The sequence below is a fragment of the Lathyrus oleraceus genome, chromosome 7, assembly GCF_024323335.1.
Source record: "Lathyrus oleraceus cultivar Zhongwan6 chromosome 7, CAAS_Psat_ZW6_1.0, whole genome shotgun sequence".
Classification (NCBI taxonomy): Eukaryota; Viridiplantae; Streptophyta; class Magnoliopsida; order Fabales; family Fabaceae; genus Lathyrus; species Lathyrus oleraceus.
In genome coordinates, this window is record NC_066585.1 from 529,373,873 (window position 1) to 529,391,459 (window position 17,587).

General features: G+C 35.9%; 1 pseudogene; it reads right to left on the reverse strand.

Annotated features, from left to right (window-relative positions):
* Window positions 1-6,418: 6,418 nt before the first annotated feature.
* On the reverse strand, window positions 6,419-12,434 carry LOC127106241 (transcription factor MYB1-like; annotated as a pseudogene).
* Window positions 12,435-17,587: the final 5,153 nt, after the last annotated feature.

The window sequence follows — 17,587 nt, forward strand, 5'->3', positions numbered from 1 at the left end:
TATTCATTAACTTGATTCCTTTGTCACAAATTAATCCAATTTAAATAACTTTAAGGGATAAAATAATATGTGTTTTTCATGTATCTTCAAAGACACCTTTGTCATCACATATTAACAATAATGTATACAACATATTACGGATAACAAAATTAAGCTGAAACATAACATAATTGAATTCATAAGTGTCATACAATACGAGCATTAAACTATACATGTATATATACCGATCATATATAATGTTAACTATGACTCTTACATAATGTCCATCCTTTCTACATGGCCAAGAAATGTCTTGGATAGTAAACATTTAGTTAATGAATCTGCTATCATTAAACTTGTATCAAAGTGCTCAAATTACATTTTTCGTTTATGCATATATTCTTTTACTAATAAGTGCTTCAATTCTATGTATTTAGAACCTTTTGAATACTTATCATTCTTAGAGGAGAAGACAACTAAATAATTATCACAATAAATTCTTAGCGGTTTACCTATATTATCGACAATACCAAACCCTAAAATGAACGCAACCATAATGATTGAATTATGGCCTCAAAGTATGCCACAAATTCTATTTCCATATTCGAAGTAGAAATTATCTTTTTTCACTAGTAAGTGCTTCAATTTTACGTATTTAGAACCTTCTGAATACTTGTCATTCTTAGAGAAGAAGACAACAATTCTTAGTGTCCTATCTATATTTTCGACAATACCAAACCCGAAGATGAACGTAACCATAATGATTGGACTGTGGCCTCAAAAAATGCCACAAATTATGCCTCCATAGTCGAAGTAGAAATTATTATCTATTTTTCACTCTTCTATGATATTTCTCCTTCAGCTAGAAGAAAAACATATCCAAATGTGGTTTTTCTTAGGTCTATACATCTCATAAAGTATGAATCTAAGTAACCAACTACTTCAAGGTGATATGACCTTCTATATGTTAGCATGTAACATTTGGTTACTTATAAGTACCTAAGATTCTTCTTTGTAGCTTTCAGGTGGTCCATTCTAGGATTACTTTGATATCAATCCAACATACCAATGATAAAACTAATATTTGTCATGGTATATGTTTGGGCATACATCAAGCTTCCGACCTTTGATGCATAAGGAATAAACTCCTTTTTTTCTGTTCCAATTCATTTTTGAGACATTACATTTGACTAAACTTATCCCCTTTATGAATAGGAATTATCCTTGTGGAGCATTTATCCATTATGAATCTCTCTAATATTTTATTTATATATCCTTTATGAGAAAATGTCAACAGTCTTTGTGGTCTGTTACTGAATATTTTTATTCCTATCACATAGAATGCCTCATCCATATCTTTCATTTCAAATTTATTATAGCATAATTTTTTTACATCATGTAACAAAGCTACATCATTGGTAACAAGTAAAATTCCATTAAAATATAAGATCAAAATTATAAATTTCCTCCCACTAACCTTCATATAAATACACTGATCTATAATGTTATCTAAAAAACCATATGACAAAAAGGTATTGTTATATTTAAGATACCATTGTCTAGAAGCATGCTTTAGTCCATATATTGACTTCAGGTTGAGCCATATACACTTCTTTCTCTAAGTTACCATTCAGAAAAATAAGTTTTCATGTTCATTTGGGAAAGCTCTAAGTTGTAATAAGCCACCAAAGTCAAAGAAATTCTCAAAGATTCCTTGTTTGAAACAGGAGAAAAAAATTCTTTGTAGTAAACACAATCATTTTGAGTGAAACCTCTGGCGACAGGTCCACCTTTATATCTTTTGATATTTACTTTTGAGTCTCTTTTGGTCTTAAAGACCCGTTTACAAACAACTTGTTTTGAACCTTTAGAAAACTCAACTAGATCCCATACATTATTGTCATCCATTTATTTTAACTCTTATTTCATAACATTGATCTATTTTCCTGAATTGGCACTTTCCATGGTTTGTGTGAACGGGACTAGATCCAAATAAATTCTTAAGTAATACTCATGTTCAAGTGAATAAATAACATAATATTTTGAAATATATGGGATTCTTTTCCTTTCAGATCTTCTTACTACAACTTCTTGTGAACGAGGCTAGATCCAAAATATTTGTTCATTTAGTGGTCTTTGAATGATGATTTGTTTTCTATGTGTGTTGCATAAAGGAAATACAACTAGAGAGACAACAACATGGGGAAAAACTTTATGTAAAGAAGATTCTCCACGAGTCTCCATAATATCCACTTTAAATGATTTCTCACTCCCACTAAACTAGTCATTCTCAATAAACTGAGCATTACCAGACTCAATTATCTCGTATTATGATTAGGAAAATAAAATCTATACCTTTTTAATATTTTGAGGATAACCAATGAAAAAACCGCTAAGGATTCTTACATTAAACTTCTTTTCACGTGGATTATACGCCTTTACTTCTACTTGGCATCTCCAAACATGAAGATACCTTAAACTAGGTTTCCTTCTTGTCCATAGTTCATAAGGAGTCTTAGGAACTGCCTTGATAAAAATTCTATTAAGAAAATACACAAGATTCTTAATGGATAGATATGTAGTGTTATATCTGTAAAAGGCCTTGCATAGGGCGATGTCCTTTGATCACAAAGAGGCTACGATATAACGTCTCTCAAAGGGAGGTATTGCCTCGCCCCATGGTTTTACATCACCCCTACATGGAAAATATGGGATAAGACATTTTTTGGGCAGAGAGAAATTCAAGGTCATCAACTGACCCACGACTCCCTTGAAAATAGGGATTCAACTGTCCATCATTGACCGAGTGGACGATGAACCTTTCCAAGAAAACATTAGGTTCTAAAGACCTCTCTCTCTCTCTCTCTCTCTCTCTCTCTCTCTCTCTATATATATATATATAATATATATATATATATATATTATATATATATATATAATATATATATCCCCTCAAGGAAGAAAGGACATACCACAAGTGATACATATTCTCCACACCCTATAGAGCATGACGCTCATCTCTATCTTATCACACGTTTTCCATCAAGCGTCAAAAATCATTAGCCGAGCCTCTCACCTCATGCGAGAAGGTCTCCTAAACTACCTAAAAACACAACCGTACAAAGCTTCTTGCCACCGTGGGCAAGCCCCAATTCCTGTTATAAACCTACTGAGGCTCTCAGTTACCCTGTCCTTGCAGAGGGAACATTCACACCTGTACTTTTTGACAAGTACAGTGGCGCCCACCACGGGGCCCTGGTAGACTAACCTGGGCCACACTCCCACTCAAACTCTCTCTATCTTCCCACTAAAAATGGCCCTCAAAACCATAATATACAACACAAACACCATCCCTAGAGGTTTCGCCGATGAAGACAACTCTAGATCTTCCTGGAGAAAATATGCAAGGCAGGTGTTTGCAGCAAATGTAATATCCCATGGTTTCTCGAAAATTCCCAAGGGAAAACATGGGTTAATATCATCTTCTCTGAGGAGGATGCCCTCGGTCTCAATCCTCATGATGATGATCCTTATATCATCACTCTACAATAGGGAAACTGGGACATCAGGCGCGCTCTGATAGGCCCTAGAAGATTAGTTGACGTCCTATTTTAGGACACCTTCCAGAAACTACAACTCAACCCGAGCGATATAAAAACGTTCAGTGACTCTTTAACTAGGTTGTTAGACGAACAAGTGCAAATAATAGGCTATGTAACCATGGAGACCACATGTGACGAGGGAACATACTCCAATGTTATTAACGTCAATCAACTTATTATGGACTCCTAATCACCATACAACATCATCCTATGGTAACTCACCCTTAACACGCTAGAGGTAGTTGTATCTACCCTCTACCTAGCCCTAAAGTATCCACTTTTAAGAGGGGAAGTTGGTACAATCCAAGGTGGTCAGTAGGTCGCCCGAGAGTTCTATTAGAATAGCTTGGCAAAAGATAGGGAAGGGCCCGCCTTGGTTGATGCCACCCTCCTTCAAAATTTATAAATACTCGCTTTGAGTGTTGAGACACCAGATTGGGCGCGGAAGTTGAGAGGCTCACACCAACAAAAGATTTGAAGAAGGTCCAGATATGTTATCATGTCCATCAGGAAACAAAGATAGATACTTTATTGTCTACAGAGGAGGAAAAGGAACTAGTTGACCAACTCATTAAGAATGCCAACTTGTTCGCCCGAGCTCCCTTCGATATGCCAGGAATCGACACCAAGGTGGTGACCCATCGCCTTGCCATCCATCCTTCCGCCAAACTGGTCGCATAGAGAAAGCAGAATATTAGTGAGGAAAAGAGGGCCGTCATCGATGAAGAGGTGGGAAAGTTGCCAGACGCATCTGATCTGGATGGCTAATGTGGTTCTAGTACGAAAAGCTAATAACAGGTGACGCATGTGCATAGATTTCATTGACCTGAACGCCGCCTACCCCAAGGACCTGTGGCCACTACTAAACATTAAACGACTCATTAACAGATCATCGAGCTACCGCACGTTGAGCTTCATGGACGCATATTCATGGTACAACCAGATTCAGATAGATCCACTAGACTCGCCCCAAACATCCTTCATGTCGAACCATGACAACTACTACTATAATGTCATGCCTTTCGGTCTCAAGAACGATGATGCCACCTACCAACACTTAATGGATGCTATCTTCGCCCACCAGATAGGGAGAAACCTTGAGGTCTACATGAATGATATGATAGTTAAGACCATCGAGAGGCACAATCATGTAGAGGATTTGGAAAATGTCATATAATATGTCACGAAGTATGATATGCGCCTAAACCCCGCCAAATGTTCTTTTGAGGTCCATGCGGGGAAATTCCTAGGGTTCATGCTAACATGAAGAGGCACCAAGGCCAACACAGATAAGTGCCAAACAGTCATCACCATGGGGAGCCCCACTAATGTAAAGGAAATTCAACAACTCACAGGTCACCTTGTCGTCCTATCTCGCTTTCTTTCATGTGAAGGCAATAAAACTTTCCTCTTCTTCGCTGCCTTAAAGAAGAAGGAGGGGTTTGAGTGGACTTCCGGGTGTGAGAAAGCTTTCTCCAAAGTCAAGAACTTCCTCACATCACCCCTCGTCCTAACTCGTTCTAGAGAGGGGTCGCTGTTGCTGCTTTACCTCTCAGTCACGAATCAAGCGATGAGCTCAATTCTCATCCAAGAAATAGACAAGGCGGAGAACCCTGTGTATTTCATAAGCAAAGTGTTCAGAGGCACCGAAGAACGTTATCAGAAGATTGAGAAGTTGGGGCTAGCCGTCGTCATAACGACGGGGAAACTAAGACCATATTGGTGTATGTGAATGACATTATAATAACAAGTGATGATGAAAATGAGCAACAACTGTTAGACGAACACTTAGCCAATGAGTTTAAGATTAAGACCTTGGGAAAATTGAAGTATTTATAGAAATTGAAGTTTCCCACTCTAAGAACAAAATCTTATTATCTCAATGGAAATACATTATTGATCGTCTGCAAGAGACGTGTAAGACATCGTGCAAGCCTGCAAGTACATTACTTATATACCTATCACATATTAGACTTGGTGTTATTTTTGCTATAAACTTAGTCAGGCAATTCATGCACCAACCAAAGGAGATTCATTTACAAGTTGCATTATGGATTGTGCAATATCTAAAAGGAATTTATGGTAGAGGATTTTTGTTTGAAAAAAATGGAAGTGTGAGTCTTGAAGCATATACTAAAGTTGATTATGCATAGTCAATTGTGAATAAAAGTTCAACTACATAATATTGTATTTTTCTAAGTGAAAATTTTGTGACTTGGAAGAGTAAAAAATGAAGTGTTGTATCCAGATCTAGTGTTAAAATAGAGTTCAAAATAATAGCACAAAAGATATGCAAACTATTAAGATTGGAAAATAATCTTCGAATACTTGAAGATAAAGAGTGGTGAACAAACGAGACTTTATTGTGATAATAGATAATAGTCTTATTTATATCTCATAACTTCATGAAAGAAAAAATAGATAATAGTCTTATTTGTATCCCATATGTTTGTTCTCAAGATAACATTGCAAATTTTTTAACTAAGGAATTGAACATCAATAAATTTTAAAAAGATTGTTTTCAAGTTAGAAATAATAGATATTCATTCACCAATTTAAAATGAAGGATTGTGTTAATAGTAATTTATTCGGAACTTTAGCCCATTAGTTAGGCACATTAAATTAAAATAGTCTATATAAAAAGATTAACCATTGTAAATTCTTCATACTCGAAATATAGTATTCAGATGTCACAATAAATTACCCTTTCAATGTTGACTTTTTATATTCTAAGACATTAATAGTATTAATAAAAGATATATTTGGGAAAAAAAACATGTGCATTTAACAATTTGCAAAAAGACTAATGTATTGAGTAAAAAAAAGGGACAAACACATGTTTGAAATTGATCTTATAATTATGAAAGGAGGGAATAATTATAATAGTTCTAATAACTACTCAGTCAAAGGCCGAATTCATATACATCATTACAATGATTCACATAACTCCAACCCCTAAGACTTTGTTTACTACTAAGGTTCACATCAGTATAACCTTTATGCACATCCATCCAGTCCCATTAAGATTGGTCATTTTTTGGCATTACCATGGCCAATATGTAATTTTGATCTCTTAGATATTAACCCTGCCAGCAGTATCACCCATCATTTTGACACTATTATTCTCCAATCCACTTTTAAGCCAAGCAAGATTACTAATGTCCGTAGCTATTGCAGCCAGCTCAAAACTCGGGAAAGATTGAGGTTCTGAATATTCAACGAATTCTGGGCCCAACAACGAGCTTTTTGAGTTGTTACCATTTAGAGAAGAACAGCATCCATGACCACACTGTTGAGGTACTGACCGGTCGCCATAAGTTCCATTGAGCATTTTGCAAATTTCCATATCTGATTGTGGTGAATGTAAAACAGGTCCTTGCATTGGAGGAACAGGTCTTGGAACTGATGATGAAGGCTGTGAACCATTACAAGTGTGATATACGTTAAAAGCACTTACACGTGCTACAGGCTTAAAAAGGGTCGGTGGATCCCTGACTTCAACAATCGGCAGATCCCTGACTTCATGGTATGATTGCGGATCAGTCCTTGCTTTCTCTTCATATCTATCGTCCACAGTCTCCTTAGAACTAAAATCTCTTCCTTCAGATGATTTCAATGAATTAAGATCTCCACATGATAGAGTTTCTTCTGATGATGCTCTGGCTTTCTCCAAGCTAATATCTTCCACCATGTTACCTGATTCTAACTTAATCTTACCATTTTCAACTCCCCGGCGCCTCAAAGTAGAATTCCAGTGGTTCTTAATGGCGTTGTCTGTTCTTCCTGGTAGAATCCTGGCAATGGCTGCCCATTTGTTTCCATGGACCGCATGAGCAGCAACTATGATCCGGTCCTCTTCATCTGAAAAAAATTATGTATTTGTTTAGCCTATATATTCAGGATAGTGCAATAATAAAATTTTATACAAGGAATCCAGAAGGTTCTAAGAAAATATAAATGATATATAAACCTTGAAGATCATACACCATGAAGAACAGATGCAATTATGCGACACAGGACATAAATGACGTTGTATAGACATAGGGATACAGCAATTCATAATATTACATAATCTTATCCTATCATATATTATTAAGCAATTTTGGAAAAAGGAAGGCACTCTCATGCATATCCAATAGACAATAGAGATTCACATAATTATTAAATCTTACAAAGCTGCAGTAGTTGAAAAACTATCTCACTTAAAATATTCTAGACAGCATCAAAAGCACACAAACTAAATGAGACACAAAACAAGCCAACACAAATTACTAATACTCTTCTGTACAAGCCATTCACAATCTTTGAGTTATATGCTGAAGATGCCCTTAAACCAGACTTGACGTGGAATATATAACATTTAGATTCATTATTTCTGCGAAACTGAGCAGGGAGTTTGACTTGTAAAAGGGCACCCTTTGTCAAGAAGGAAAATCCTTGGAAGGACCTTTTGTCTCTGATTCAGTGAACCATTACATAAGTTCTTTCTCTTTCTCTCTTCTCTAACCCTCAGCTGCCTTTCTAAAATCTGAGAATTTTATCTTGAATCTGAAACAATTTCATTCCAATGTACCATATAATGCAAGCACATGTACCATCTTGAGAGGGGTGAGTTGTTTTGACTGAGAGAAGACCTCGGCATGATTGATTATATATACATGACTAACAGACTAATATTAGAAAACAGAGAAAGTAGGGGTTTTCTTTTGGGAGCTGGAGGGGAAGGAAGGAGGATAGGGAAGGGAAAAGGGGAGTGGTTCCCCACCTGTAATGGAGTTTCATTTTCTCCATAAGACTAAAAGCCCAAAATTCCCCAATTTGGGGGAAACTAAATATGACTTGGGTAATTACTTTAAAGGATTTTGGAGGGCTTTGAAATATTTCTCAAATCCATTTCCTCTTTATATTACTTTCAAAACAAAGAATATATTTCATAAACTCATAAGAGTTCTCCTCCCCTACCCTCTAAAAAACACTTTCCCAAATAAAGTGAGGGACTACCCTCCCTTTCCCTCCCCTCCAAAGCCCTTCCCCTCTCCTCCCCTTCTAACTACCAAACAACTAAGATAACTGGGAAACTAAGAACAGCTATACAAATGAAATTAAATTGGAAAATATGCATCTCATAAATATAGGAGACATCGTCACTAAATTATAGGAGACACTATCCAACTGAGTAACAATATGGAATATAGGAGAGAGGCCATGCAGAGAGTGTCCTTCAGTGTAGTGTAGATGAAATTATGATGAATATTCATGCTATAAAAGGAATTGGCAATTTCTGGGTTAATTGATGAAGAAATCTGGCATTAACCTAGAGGAGGAGAACAGGGAGTCCACATCTTGTGCAAGAAAAACTGAATTGCCTAAATTCGAGGGCCACAATTGGATGGGCTGGGTTGACCGATTGGAGAAATTCTTCAATATACACGGAATTGAACACAAGGGTGTAACTTGGTGCGCTGGTTCTATTTTTTGAGTTACAAGATACTAGACTCCCGAACATTTGACGTTGACTATGGTTTGGGGGAAGGAGTATGGGCAGTGTGATTGAAAGATTGGCCACATCACAGCAAATGGGATCTATCAATGACTATATACAAGATTCTATAATATTGATGGCATAAGCATTGAAGATCCAGCTGGGATTTTTTGGTGGATTGACAAATAAAGAAAAATGATGATTTTATGTAAAATGGTATTGATCAGTACTGTTTGTACAATGACATCTATCTCTTCATTCTATTTCTGATTTATTTCTATCACTAGGCAGCTACAATACAAGGAATGTGTAAGACAGAGAGTTGATTTTTTTGTGGACGGCCAATTGGCTCCCATGCACCAGTTCCTAAAAAGAAGGATGAAGGTCACTGTTTTGGCAGAATATGAACAACTGAATGGAAGAAAGGAAGATTTGTTAAGATGAATCCCTAGCAGGAGAAGTACAATGGGCAAAATGCCACTCTAAGAACTCTTGTAAGGCGGGGTGGAAATTCACGGGAATGACATTGATGAGCCAATCAAGTAATTAGTATGAGTTGGGTAGAAAAAGGGGCATTCATATTTTTTAGTTCAGGGGAATTGAGCAACGGCTCACTTGTAAAGGGGAAGGAAAATGCATGGAAGATGATTCTCGCCTCCTTTGACCTCTACTTGCGATTCAGTAAGCAATTACCAAAGTGTTCTTTACCTTTCTTCACAGGTACCCCAGCTCTCTTTTTAAAAACTAAGAATTTTATCTTAGTGACACTTGAACTAAGACCCTTGGATGGATATCGATTCATTTATCTCAATAAATATATATAATAATATCAATTTCATTCTAAGAATCATGATTTAAAAGGAAATATAACTATCCAAAACAAAGTTAGAGATTAAATTAAAAATAATAATTTAAAAATTTAAGGACTCACATGATAAAACAAACAATGTCCAGGATCAAAAGAAGTTTATTTTCATCATTCAATGGGATTCTTGATATTAAAACCAAGCATCACATAAGTTGACCAGATGCAAAACCAATTTTGCAGCAGAACAAGAGGTCCCCATACCAGATATGAAATTCACACGTAAGCTCAAATGATGAGAACCTAGATTATCAGGTTAATTGCTTTCTTAATGTAAAACTTAGCCTGTTTGTTTAAATTTTGCCCATCTAGTCACACAGTAAAAGGCATAACTGTCAAGAGTGATAAATCCTTCAACCATGTCTGGCAATTTAGAGCTTCCAAAAAGAAAATAAAACTATTTAGAGTTATGGATCTCTACTTGTGAGTATGCAATCCTCCTATTAAACGACCAAATTTTCACACCCTACTTTGCCGGAGTGGTTCAAGTTCAAGACTTGAGCCCACTTGCCAAATTTCAACCACATTACTAATGGCAAGAATCGCAGAAATCAGTCAGTAATACTGCAATAACTACCAACATCCCGGAGAATATTATTATTATTAGCATAACGACAAAATGTAGATCTATAAAGTAAAAGTAACAGCTAGATGAGACGTATTACTAATGATATATCAAGGAAAAATAAAAAACAAACAGAAAATCCAAATATTCTAGCAAATTAAAAAATAACTGATCCAGAATGATAACATTAATTCATGTACCATTTACCTTCAAAAATATCCAACATGCAACATTATACCAAGGTTTTAAAAAATTGCAGTCAAGAACCAAAGTTGTGGACCTCAAAGTCAAGATTTTGGACGTTTTAAAACAGCACAACAACCACCGCATATGCAGCATTTGTCTACAATATACCCGGTACTAGGACGGTGATGAACTGCAACAGCAATTCAAAACCTTGTATAACACTTATACCATATAATACCCACCAATAAGCAGGACATTTTTTAAAAGAGTACTACGCAACTGCTATCTAGGTCACTATTAAGATTTTGTATGCCTCTACGACAGCAATTGAGGCCACACCAGCCACATTTGACCACATTGACCATGATTCTTCACTGTGTAAAGGATCACAAGTCACAACTACACATCTTGACCACACTGTTAAGATCTTTTATGCCTCTGCAACTGCAATTGAAGCCACACCAGCTACATTTGACCACATTGACCATGATTCTTCACTGTGTAAAGGATCACAAGTCACAACTACACATCTTGACCACACTGTTAAGATCTTTTATGCCTCTGCAACTGCAATTGAAGCCACACCAGCTACATTTGACCACATTGACCATGATTCTTCACTGTGTAAAGGATCACAAGTCACAACTACACATCTTGACCACACTGTTAAGATCTTTATGCCTCTGCAACTGCAATTGAGGCCACACCAGCTACATTTGACCACATTGACCATGATTCTTCACTGTGTAAAGGATCACGACTACACATCTAGGCCACACTATTAAGATCTTTTATGCCTCAACAACTGCAATTGAGGCCACACTAGCCACATTTGACCACATTGACCGTGATTTCACCGTGTCCATGCTTCTTCATTGTGTAAAGAATCACGACCATGCATCAAGGTCGCACTATTAAGATTTTTTTATATATTTCTACCGACGCAATTGAGGCTACACCAGCCACATTTGACCACATTGACCAGTATTCTTCACCGAGAAAAGGATCACGGACCTCGACCACACTTTAAAACCCTTTCCGGTAACTTAAAGAGTTATCCTTGTCAAATACTTATTCTTTTACAAATCAAACAAACCCTAAAATTTGATAAACAAAATCAATTCTTACTTGAATAATCTCAAACCTCAATGCACACAAAACCATTCCACCTAGTTCCATTCCTTCATTCTAAAATTCTAATCATAATCCCCAATGCTCGATATCAACTTATTAAATTAAATCAAACAAACACAAAACACAATCAAATTCAAATTCAAATTGAAAAGTAGCAATAGCAGCAACAAGCAAACATACCAGTAAACGGCTTCCGCTTAACAGCAGGGTCGAGCTGATTACACCACCGAAGTCGACACGACTTACCGGATCTCCCAGAGATCCCCCGAGCGATGAGACTCCAGTTTCTAGCACCAAACTTACTCACAAGACCGCTGAGAATGGCGTCTTCTTCAGGAGACCAAGGTCCTTTCACTCTGTCCCTGCTGTTGTTCTCGTTGCTCACAGCACCTTCCCCTAATGTAACTACAGCGTCGTCGCCGCTTCCGTCGTGGACCGCCGTAACGGTAGGTTGTTCCGGTTCCATGACGGTTATGTTTGAAAAGTGAGAGAAAAAAGTGAAAGGGTTGTTTTGATAGAGACAGAAAATAAATAAATAGAAATATTCGCGCAAATGCTTCGGCGGTTGAAGAAACGGGTTCGGAACATTTTCAGGTAATTAGGTGTCTTCTCTTTGATTTTGAATTACAATTATGTCCTTTTCTCTTTTTTTATAAAGGGAAATTAGTTAAAACCCATAAGGGTGTACAGGTAAAATATATACTATAAAATAGAAAAAATATTGTTATTGTTGATAAATAATTTATTTTATAATGATTAACTACATTGAAAATTTCATTTATTAATTTTTTTCTAGTAAATGTAAAATTATATATTTTTTTAAAATAATGGTTGATTTGTATACATCAATGCATAAATATATCATATAAATAAATATTATTGCTAAAGATTGAAGTCTAAACGAATAATTTATATTTATTTAATTCAACTAGTACTTACCATTTAAACTACTTCACCCCTTTTAAATTAAAAATTATAAGTTATTCATCTTCTCCCTTAAAACTTTGTCATTTTGTCCGTAGAGTTCGAAAATTTAGGTTCAAGGGAGAAGACGACAATAAGGACATCAACAAGAAGAAAGTGATAAGTTTTTTATTTTACGAATGTTCCAGAAGATATTTTATTTTTAGATTCAAGGGAATGATTTCTTTCACGTGGTATCTTGGAGGATGTTTTTCTATCCATTAAGAGAAACGTTTAAGGAAAGTGATTTGGTTTTGTCTGATTCCAATTACACATTGTAATAAGATGATTTGTTCTCTAAATAATATTCGGTTTGTGTATTAGTATATTTGTGAAGGATTCTCAAGGGGTGAAATGGGAGGGAAATGATGTAATGCGACAACACCCCCAAGATTGCTCGTTTCCTAGATCGATCGCCTATCTATTAGATGTGACGCCCCTTTCTTAAACGAGTCGCCCACTTCCGAGACAACTCGTTTGAAGCATGAGAACATGGGAAGTGATGTGTCCTTATTCCACAACAATGTGGAGAAGGAGTCGTGGAAGTTAACAACACGCTCCTAAATAGTAAGAGACTAACTACCTCACTCTTCCATTCCTATAAGTAATTGTTACTTCTCGGGGGCCTAAAGTTCAGGCCTAGGAACTCCTATAAATACTCCAACCCTAGGGGTGAAGAGGAAGATCCCCTTTTTACACAAATATTGGATACACATAGCTTATATCCTTCATACGTGAGCTAGTTATAAACCCTACAACAAACACTAAAAGTCTCTAACAACCCTTAATCATTAGGGGTTGTAAGGTATTATACTTTTAGTAAGTACAATTGGCATCCACCGTGGGACTTTGTTAAAACTGACTTGGGATACACTTGTTGTTTTTCATCGCTTGTTTTCACCATCTTCTCACGAGGATTTATAAGCAAAGCTCTAAGACCGATGTTAACACCATAGTTGGGGGTTTCACAGGATTGGGGGAATCCAATTCCTTCTGGAGAACGTACGTCATACAAGTTTTGATAGCAAATATCGTGCCTGTTAACATTTCCAAAACCCTAGGGGGAGAGCGAGAATCTAAGATCACCTTCTTGAATGAAGACGTTGCTGGTATTCTTCCTGACAATAATGAACCCATGGTTTTCACGGTACAATATGATAATTGGGATGTGTAGCGAGTGTTAATCGATCTTATAAGCTTAACGGATCTCTTATTTTGGAGTGCTTTCCAAAGGCTCCAGCTTGATTCGAACAATATCAGAGCATACCAAAGTTCTCTGGTTGGTTTGTCAGAAAATAGATACAAGTAAAAGACCACGTGAGACTAAAAAAAATGTTTGGCTCAAAGGTAGGCACAAAAAAATTAAAGTAAAATATCTCGAGGTGGACACATTGTCTCCCTATAACTCCATCATGGGGAGACACATCCTTAACTTACTAGGGGCGGTTTTGTCCATCCTTCATTTGAGCTTAAATTAAATATTACCGGATGGGCGAATTGGATCGGTTTATGGGGACCAGGAGGCTGTTGGAACAAGATTGTTCATATCCCTTGGGTTTTGATGATAATAAAGTACTTAAAGAACAAATAGGTATACTAACATATGTTCAAGTGTGTAGGATCACAAACATAGAATTAATCCTAATTGAAAGCATATGTGGAGAAATAAAATAAGTTTGATTCTAATTTATCAGAATCTGATGACTCTGAATATGTTCGTCAGCCTCTGAAGGTTCAGAGTCTGGTCATATGTTCTTACATCTGGTGATAACTCAGACTCTAAAGGCTTGAAGAGCCTCTGATTTGTACATTGTACCAAAGCAGATTAGTCTTGTCAAAGCCCCAGATTTCTAAATAAAGTCAACTATGGTTTTGTTTTGCAAGGCTCAAGGAATGTTGATGTGACCTTTTCAGTCAGTTCTACCTTTTGGTAGATACCTATTACTTTGAAAGGTGTTGTGAATAATGCCTTTTCACTAAGTTTGCTCTTGTGTTCAAACCCTCCAACGAATCTTTCTCTACCTCTATAAAAGGAAGTTGAATATTTTAAGGAAGGTGTAAAACAACGCAATACAATATCTTGAGCATAACTCTGAGCTTTCATTTGTAACTTTTATTGCATAAGATCTTAAAATTTCTTATCTTTGTATATCTTAGAAATCTTAAGAGGTTAAGAACCTTTGTGTTTGTTGCACAACTACTATACTTCTGATTGTGCATCTAAGTATAATGGTTACCATTTCTAATAAACTATTTTTTTAAAGTAGAGGAAGTCTTTTGCATGCGTGCTTGAGCAATGAAGTTTCTTGTTTGTGTACTTGAGCAAGGAAGCCTCTTGTTTATGTACTTGAGCAAGGAAGCCTCTTATCTATGTACTTGAGAAAGGGAGTCTTTTTCTAGGTTGATTGAGCAAAAGTCTCTTCCAAGGTTGCTTGAGAAGAAGTCTCTTTCTAGTTTGATTGAGAATTGAAGTCTCTTGCAAGTGTGGTTGAGCAATTTGCAACTAGTTTGGATATAGTGAAAAGCTCTTGTTGAGGCAAGGGGACTGGACTACTCTCAGTTGATGAGAGGAACTAGGATAATGTTTGTGTGTTGCTTGAATTTACTTCTAAGCATCTTTATTTCCACTGCTATATCTATTACTGATATCAGACTTTAAACTTTGTTCAGAATCTGAAGTTGCTAATTAGAAGTGAAATAAGTTTTTGGCATACACAATTCAACCCTCCCTCTTCTTGTGTATTTTTCTCACCTTTAGTTGGTATCAGAGCACGGTATGTACTAAACATTTAACTGTGGTACATAAAATATAATGAGAAAAATACTCTTCCATCATGGTTGATAGTTCTGAAGTAACTAACCCTGTTGGAGGTTCTCCTCGTGGTAATAACAATCATGATCAAAGTACATATGGTCAAAACAACTATACTGCTAGACCACCAACATTCAGTGGTGACTCTAGTGAATTTGAATGGTGGAGGATTAAGATGTACACTCACATCATCGGTCTGGATGATGAGTTATGGGATATCTTAGAAGATGACATTGAATTTCATGTCAATGATGTTCGAATGGTTTCTGACAGAAAGTCTCTCACTCATGATCATAAAAAAGATTTATAGAAAACATCATAGAGTGAAAGGAATTCTTGTTGATGAATTACCTCATTTTGTGTATATAAAGATTATTGATAAGTCTACTACTCAGACTATCTTTAATTCTTTATGTGATACCTATGAAGGTAATCTACAAGTTCAATAAGCTAAAGAAAATCTTCTGGTTTAGCAATATGAGATGTTCAGAATGAAAAATGATGAGAACATTAAATCTATGTTCTCAAGATTTCAAGTTCTTGTGTATGGACTTTAGGTCTTGAACAAGAGATATGCCATTGTGGATCATGTCAAGAAGATTCTTAAAAGTCTTCCTGCCAAATACAGACCCAAAGTAAATTCTATTCAAGAAGCTAAAGATTTAAACTCTTTAAGTCTTAAAGGTCTTGTTAGAAATCTCCAAAGTCATGAAATGGAGTTAAATAGAGATGAGCATGAAAAACAGGTTAACATTGTGGCTTTAAAATCTGTTGGGGGATATCAGAAATCTTTTCAAACTAAAAATCTCAAAGAAGCCACTTACGATGAAGCTTATGATGAAGAATATAATGATGATGAATTATCATTTACCATCAAAATATTTCAACACTTGACCAGGAAGAATAACATATTTTCTGGCAGAAGAGATGGCTTCAAAGGGTCAAGTTTTAGGAGTAAAGATCAGGATGGTTGTTACAACTTCAAAAAGCATGATCATTTCATTGTTGAATGTCATGATCTTCAAAAATACAAAATCATAAAGGAAAGCTTCCAGAAGAAAAACTTAAGAAGCAAGTTCAAGAAAAGTCTCATGGCATTATGGGAATAACTTGACAATGAAGGAGAAGATGAAGAAGTCAGTCTTACTTTGATGGTCTCAACTTTTTCAGACTTAGAATTTGAAGTTGGTTCTGAATCAGAGTCAAAATATACATAACAGGTATTTTCTAATCCCTCTAAATCTTATTTAAGTACTATGTGTCATGATCTTATGGAAAGATACCAACAGAAAGCCAAGCATATGAAAACATTAAATAAGCAATATGATATTTTAAAAGATGAGTTAAATCTTTCTAAAGAAAAAATTGAATATCTTGAAAAAGAACAAATTACTTCAATGAAAGGTATGTTTGACAAACCTCAGAATAAAAATGAATTAGTTCTTCAAAATTTGATTATATTTGGTTATGAAAGAACTAAACTTGCTTCCATGATCTATGGAGTAAGTAATGTTAGAACAAGATTTTGGGGTCTGCAATTTATCTCTAAGTTTTGATGATAACAAAGGATGAAACATTTTGGTACCCTAATGAAATTATCTAAGTGTGCAAGACTCTAACGATAAATGAATATGATGAAACAACATCTGATGTCACAAAAGTCGAGAACAGCTGACTTAGAGTCAAAGGTATTCGCTCTGAAACTGAAGACAACGATGTCCATAGCATCCGTCATCTGAAGACTCTGTAACTATGCATATGAAGGTTCCCACACATGAATACTCTGGTGACTCTTACATCAGAAGAACGTCTAATTAGAGATCAGTCAAGAACTTCTGAAGAAAACACACCAGACAACTATCTGAAGAATACAAGATCTAAGAGAAGAATCTGAATTCAGCGCACTCTGATCAGATCAAGAACTTAACAACGAAGTATTCCAAATTTGGTATGAATCTCTATATGACAAAATTAAGTACTCTTCTAAACTGCTATGGAA